This window comes from Pipra filicauda, unplaced genomic scaffold (genome assembly GCF_003945595.2).
Source record: "Pipra filicauda isolate LSUMZ 115617 unplaced genomic scaffold, ASM394559v2 scaffold643_size226310_pilon, whole genome shotgun sequence".
Taxonomy (NCBI): domain Eukaryota; kingdom Metazoa; phylum Chordata; class Aves; order Passeriformes; family Pipridae; genus Pipra; species Pipra filicauda.
Window position 1 is genome coordinate 132,874 of NW_024104802.1, and position 7,513 is coordinate 140,386.

The following is a 7,513-nucleotide window of genomic DNA, read 5'->3' on the forward strand; positions in this document are numbered from 1 at the left end:
CAGTGCCCTGATCCTGGAACTTATTGTTCTTCTCTCCAAGGCTTCTCCTTGGGGGTCACCAGTTCCTGGGAAGCGAGTTTAGGGTCCATGTACACCAGGGCATTTTGCAGCCACTGGGAAGGGCCTGTGGAAATCCCTGTTGCTGATTCTGTACTGGGAAGTTAAACTGGGCATCACACAGAGCTTCCATGGAGGGCACTGTGCAGTTGTGGGGGATAATTGTACCTGTGCTGCAGAGCTCCAAAGGCTGCAGGTCCGGCCTCCCCTTGGAAGGTGGAGATGCTGGAAAGACCCAGACCTGCACTAATTAACACCCGAATCACTGGTAAGATTTGATTCCTGTTGTGAAGGGTACAAACAGCCCAGGGGGAAACAGGGGCAGGAGAAGAAGGTTGTCCAGTTTTACAGGTAAAAACCCGCAAGACTCACCCTAAATCCCCACAGAGCTTCAGGATTCTCTCCACTGTCCTGCAAGACTCTCCTTAGACACTACACACACTCTATTAAGAGGACAAAGCCATTCCCAGCTTGAGGGTAAAAGGATTTTTGTCCTCTCCGTGGCCCCGGTGCCACCCAGAACATGTGACACCCATCAGCACCAGCAGCAGTGATGAACCTGCACCCTGAGGGGGAAAAAAAACCCAGCAAACCCTGAGATAAAAGTGCCCTCGTGTAAAGGATAATACAGTTAAAGCTTTTAATCAATCCCATTAAGGAGAAGTGGTATCTACTCTCCTGTAATCAAAATCCTGCCAGGCTGGCTCAGACAGGCTTGTTCCTCCTCGCAGCCTTTTCCAGATATAGGGATTGCCTTGTGCCGAGGTGAGATTGAACTGATTCAAATCAAATTTTAGAATGTTTCAGGCATTAAAGTTCTTTGGGAAGGTCAGTGGTTATGTGGTACAAGCATCTCCTTTTCAATCTCCCCTTTAGTTTCAATCTGCAGTCGTGCAGGGGAAGATAAAGTGCTCTGATTGCAGGGTTTAGGGGGGGAGTAAAACAAACTTGCTGTCAGCTTGGGCAGAAGTCTTTGAATTGGACTGTAGCAGCTCCTCTGGTTGTGTCAGTGGCTGGAGCTTGGATCTCATGTCTAAAAGCCCCCTCTTTGCAGGTGTGAGATTAAAAAGAAATGCAAACCCAAAGATTCGTTGCCGCACTTGGATCCTTGAGGTAGAACCTGCTCACCTCTGGGTGCGTGAGAGGCCACCAGTGGACCCTGTGAAGTCCAGAGGGAAGGCAGGGCAGTAGGAAAGGTGAGGGAGAGACTGCAGGAACTCCTGAATGAAGAGTTGGAAACAAGGTCTTACATCTGATCCTTCCCAGGAGCTGCCGGGGAGAGAACGTGCCAGGGAATGATCCACGGGATGAGCCGCTTTGTGTGAGCCCACATGGAGTCATGGCAGGAAAGTCTGGCTGTTGGAAGTCTCCTGGAGGCTGGTGTGGTGATGGCAGAGTGCTAATGAGATGGATGGAATAGTGAGATGGATGGAACAGTGAGATGGATGTGCAAGAGGGGAAAAACAGGAGTGGCGCTTGGACCACGCTGGGCTAGGGAGACAAGGAGAGGAAATAACACCTCTTTGAGAACAACTGGTGTCACTGAGGGCAAAAATGAGCAGCTTTTGAGCACCCAGACATGCAGAGCTGTGGAAAAGGAATTGGGTGAGGGATTACAACCCTTCTGGGAGAGGGAAGATGCCACCGTGTGCCACGGCTGGCAGAATTCCTGCCTGCTGCTCCACACAGGCAGGGTGCAAAACTCCTGAATCACAGTGGGATGACTCACATTCGCCATGTTCTCGTGTTTGTTGATGTAAATGATGGCAGCAAGCTCGGGACAGATGGAGCTGGAGCTCTGTGGAGCACACAGGGGACGTTTTTCCACCGCTGCTCTGCGTTATTGCCCAGCAGTCGGAGATCCATCGGGGCACGGAGGCATCCAGGAGATGTATGGGCAGCATGAATCACCCCAAATATCCTCGGGGTGAAAGGCAGTGTTCTCTATTTATGGAAGAAGGGAAAATTCACTTAATAGAAGGCAAGTTGGAGGCAGCTCTCATTGCTGGGGCAGCTGCTGGAGGGAGGCATTGCCACACTCACTGTCCGATTTTATAGAGTCACAGAATCATTAAGGCTGGAAACAAGCACTTCCAGGGATGATGATCCTGCCACTGCCCTGGGCAGCCTGTTGCAGTGCTTCACCACTCTTTCAGCGAAGAAATTCTCCCTAATATCCAACCTGAACCTCCCCTGGTGGATCTTGAGGCTCTTTCCCCTTGTCTTATCATTACCTGGCAGAAGACGCCGCCCTCACCTGGCTAAAAACTCCTTCCAGGGAGTTCTAGAGAGGAATAAGTCTCCCCTGAGCCTCCTTTTCTGCGGGCTAAACAAACCCAGTGGCCTCAGCCCACTTGGTGGCAATATGGCCACAATCTCCCTCCAATAACGAGCAAACTGGGTGCGCTGGCCTCACACCCAGGGGAAAAGGACCCGTCTGAGGGGCTCCCCCGCTGTCTCCACTGCTCCAGGTTATCCTGGGAAGCCTGAACACCTGATTTTTCAGGTGTTGAACCTCCAACCTTTCCCTTCCTCTGCCCTCTTTGCCCCGCTTTAGGGACGGTTCCTCCCCATGTGACATTTCATGTGCCATCCCCGGGGCCTTTTGCTTTCCAACTTTTCCAGCTCGTTTGCAAACGGAATTGCTCCTTTTATGTCTAAACAGGGCTAATGACCTCTCTTAGCTGGGCAACTTGGAAGTGGAGCTTGTCTGCAGGTTATTTTGCATTTCAATGCCAGCACGGAGTGTAAAACACCACAATAAACTCTTTTATTCACCAGCAGATTGATTGGTTTCAAGGACCTTTTTCCTTCACCCCCCCCCTTTTTTTTTTTTAATTTATATTATATAAAAAGCTAACAGGAAAAAATTTTAACTTATTATTTGTCCTTTGATAAAAACAGACCAACTAAGATAAACTACTGCGGTTAAGTTTTTACAGAACAAAGCCACGACTGCTGAATGAATTCCTGCTTCTCTGACCACCCGTGGCTGGGTTTAGGTGGGAGTGTAAATTGTTTGCCCTCCCTTTATTAGGACAGAAAGGAAGAGCAAATTTGATGGAAATACTTGAGACTTGAAAGCAGAAACAGACAATTCAGTTCACCTCACTTGTCTTTCGAGAAAGCAGGAGCCATGAATCCCATGGAAATGGCTTTAATCTTGCTCTGGATTAATATTGTGAGTGAAGGAACACGGATCTCCACTGCTTCCTGCTGTGTTCATAATTTATCCCCAGCCAATTAACTCCTGCTGCTGCACAGAATTAATAAACTATTATATTATTGATGCCAAAAAATGAGTTTGGAGTTCTCTGTCTTTCTGACACTGATGTGGAAAGTTGTGTTTATAACAACTTTCTGAGTTCCCCTTTTGTCTTGAGCTGTGGGAGGTGACACTGTGGGAATCAGTTCTTAATTCTTAGTCCATTATTCCCTCACCTGGCTTTTGTCACAATGCTGGAACCTCTGCAAGTCCCTCAAAGCTCCCAGAGTCAGTGCTGAGGTCAATTAACGAGGCCAAACGGTGGGTTTTTCATGTATGCCTCCTCACCAAGATGCACTTTAGATATTAAATAAACAAAGGGAGCACTTCAGTTCAGTGTGGAGTCATCCCTCTCGGAGACAAATGAGTGAAGGGGGTTGCTACAGCTGAAATAACCCCCCAGACTCCTCTAGGATTGAAGGGAGACACTGTGAGGAGCAATCCTTCCAACCAGGGTGGACATGGATTTCAAGGTGGGACAAAACACATCAGAGAGGCAGGGGAGGCTTAGGTCGGATATTAGGGGAAGGTTCTTCCCCCAGAGGCTGGTTGGCACTGAGCAGTGGGTGGCATAATTGGGCTCTGAGTGGTTTGGACTTAAATAACATGGTTAATGAGACCTTATTGCAGTCACAACTGCCTGGGCAGGGGCAGGAGGGGGCAGGGACTGAGCTCTGCTCTGGGGGAGCAGGGACAGCACCCAGGGAACGGCTGGAGCTGTGTCAGGGCAGGCTCAGGGTGGATCTCAGGCAAAGGTTCTTCCCCCAGAGGCTGGTTGGGCACTGCCCAGGCTCCCCAGGGCAGTGGGCACAGCCCCAAGGCTGCCAGAGCTGCAGGAGGGTTTGGACACCAGTCTGAGGGCCAGGGTGGGATTGTTGGGGTGTCTGTAGGCCCAGGGGTTGGACTGGATGGTCCTTGTGGATCCCTTCCAGCTCAGGGCACTCCAGGCCTCTCTGCAAACATCTCCATGTCCCAGGAGAACCCCCCTGCTGTGCAATCCCACCACTCTCCCAAGGTCACCCCACCACCTTCTCCTGAGGTGTGGAAGGGAAGGGAGGATCCCTGACCGGAGGATCCATGACCAGAGGATCCTGCTGCCAACCTTCCCAGCAGCCAGGTTTGGGGAGGGGGAGTCTCAGGAGCCAGCTTTGTCACCCCCAGCAGGGCACAGTGATCCCAGAACCCCAGAATATTCCGAGCTGGAAGGGACCCACGAGGACCATCGAGTCCAACTCCTCTGGGGGGAGGCAGCCTCTGACCGAGGGCATGAAGTGCTTTGTGACCCCAAGATCTGTAAAATGCCACATCTGGCCCCAAGAGGCATCTGCCATCCCCTTCCTAATGTCCTGCAGAACCACCCACCCATCACCCAGAGAGTGCTGAGGGGAGCTGCCTCTGCCTGCTAAGTGTTCGTGGCCTTTGTGCAGCACAAAAAGATTTTTAAAGCAGTAAATATAAGATATTTCCACCAAAAAAGCCCTTCTGCAGTGCCATGACTCCCAGTCCTTTTTCTGTTCCTCAGATCATCCATCCCCCACCCTCACAGAAGCTCTAAAGCAGTGGATGGTGTTGGCCAAAGCCAAGCAGATTGTTTAGAAATACGTTTGTTTAAACCTGATTTTTTTTAAGGGCACGTGACTTTTCCGTTTGCAAAAGTTTCTCAGACCTCTAAAACTTCTTTTCTATCAGCCAGGAATTGTCAGCAGGGCCTGACAGCCCATGGAATCAAAGACCTGTTTTCTTCTTGGTTATGACTGAGGTCAAAAGGCTCCAGGCTCCTTCTGCAGTGGGACCTGGACCTTCTGTGCTCCAGGGAAATGCTCCTGCTGCCAACTTGTCACCTGCTGGGATGTGTGACCTCGCTGATGATCTTCTGCTGGTGCTTTTCCACTCCTCTAACTGAGCCTTGCAGTAGGGACTGCCTGTGCTGAACACCCAAATTGTCACTGCCTCTTCCCAGGCACAATTCCCAACTTTTCTGGTCTCTCCGTGGGGGGAAAAAGAAAGCAAACCCCACCAAACAAATGACTCACTAACAAGCCAACCGAACAATCCATCCTCGCTGCCCAAAATGTTTCACGCAATGCTGAATAAATATTAATGAACCGAATAAATATTGATTAGGTAAATAAAGAACCAAATGTTTAAATAGTTGTGCAGTTTCTGCAGTGATTAACCCCCCCCCCCTCCCTGCTCTGCAGGGGGCTGAGGGATCAATCCTGGTTGGTGAAAAGTTTTATTTCAGAGCTGCAGAGTTCCATGTAAACCAAGTTGAAGTGCTGTTTCCAAAGGCAGCTCCGGGCTGTTCTCTATGGAAACATGGCAGGAGGCAGTTGTGGAGCCATGGCAACAGCTCCACCTCCCAGCACACTGAAACGCTGGGAAAGCTCCAAAACCTGCAGACAGGGATGTCTTCCCGCTCCCCAATTCCCAAGAGGCAATGGGTGTTTCCCAGCATCACCTGGGACGTTTTTGACCACGTTCTTCTTGTTTCTGCTCCAGCGTGTGGACAGAATCGTCCAACCATGGTGTGGGTTGGGTTGGAAGGGACCCTAAAGATCATCCCATTGCAATTCCAACCCCTGCCATAGGCAGCAACACCTTCCACTGGACCAGGCTGCTCCAAGTCCTTCTCCCACAGGACTGTCCTGCAGGAACGTGCTGTGATGGTGATAAATGCAGGAGGCAGGGATGGCACAGCCCTTCTGAGCCTGGGTTCCATCACCCGTTTGTTCCTAAATTGCTCCATGTGCCTCCTGCCTCCATTCCCCATGCCTGGAGAAGAGGACAACCCAAGGGCAGGTAACACAGAAGCCCCTGCAGAGCTGTCACTGCCAGATGCTCATCCAGCCTTAGAAAGGCAGAACATCCTCCAGGACTTAATTCGATGTTTAGTTCAGTTTAACTCAGGGTTTATCTCGGTCACCGTCTTCCACGAAAACCAAAATGAACATTTTTCATTTTCCAAATGAAAATCTCTCCCCTGGATGAGGATGAACCTCACGGTGACCACTGAGGCCATGCTGTGGGGGTTTAGAGAAAGCCACTCCTTGATGGTGCCCCACAAAGTTCACAGGCCAGGCCCTGCAGGTCACAGGGGGCAGATGAAGCCGAGGGGAACACGTCCCATCCACCTTCCCAGAGCCACCCGTGTCTGTCCCAGACAGCAGCAGCAATTCCTGTTAAAAGGAGGGATCATCTGGAGTGTGTTTAGGCCTCTCCACCCACCTAAGGAAGGTTCTCAGACACAGCAGGTCTCTGGTGTGGAGCTCAGGGCCCTTTACTCCCTGAAGACACCAAAGCTGTAATTTCCCCCAGTGAACAGCAACTGCTCATTAGCTGATCTCTCCCTTCCCAGTTTTGTTTTTTATGTGATCCCAGCAGAGGCTGCAGGTGGGAGACAGGAAGCAAACTGAAATATGCAGGAAGACATGATCAGAAAAATGCGGTAGGAGAAATAATAAAAAAAACAAACCCCAACAACTAGGCAGAAAGGGATCAAGGAAAGTGGATTCAGGAATGATTTTCCTCTCTGGAGGAGTTATTTCAGCCTGACTTACCTGGGGGTGGGAGCACTGTGGGTTTTGGTCTCCTCCCCACAGCAGTTTGTGGCTGATATTGCAGGATGTGGCTTTTCGAGAACCTGGCAGCCTCCCACAGCCACAGTCCCTCAGGGATCCCTCTCTCCCAGCATGGATCACCCATGTCCACTGTCCCTCAGGGATGTCCCTGTCCCAGCACAGGCTCTTCAGGTTTGTCCCTGTCCCATCAGGGTCACCCACAACCACAGTCCCTCCGGGATGTCCCTGTCCCATCAGGGTCACCCACAACCACAGTCCCTCTGGGATGTCCCTGTCCCAGTATGGATCTCCCACAGCCACAGTCCCTCAGGGGTGTCCCTGTCCCAGTATGGATCTCCCACAGCCACAGTCCCTCAGGGGTGTCCCTGTCCCAGTATGGATCTCCCCCAGCCACAGTCCCTCAGGGATACCTCTCTCCCAACATGGATCTCCCCCAGCCACAGTCCCTCTGGGATGTCCCTGTCCCAGTATGGATCTCCCACAGCCCCAGTCCCTCAGGGATGTCCCTGTCCCAGTATGGATCTCCCCCAGCCACAGTCCCTCAGGGATACCTCTCTCCCAACATGGATCTCCCCCAGCCACAGTCCCTCTGGGATGTCCCTGTCCCAGT

The 7,513-nt window shown here is 51.3% G+C and overlaps 1 long non-coding RNA gene across 1 annotated transcript; it reads left to right on the forward strand.

Moving 5' to 3' along the window:
* Positions 1-3,589: 3,589 nt before the first annotated feature.
* LOC113984164 lies at positions 3,590-5,471 on the forward strand. The gene is made up of 2 exons (XR_003539415.2): positions 3,590-3,795; positions 5,012-5,471. It is a non-coding gene; the product is annotated as an uncharacterized LOC113984164 (long non-coding RNA).
* The last annotated feature ends 2,042 nt before the right edge of the window (positions 5,472-7,513 follow it).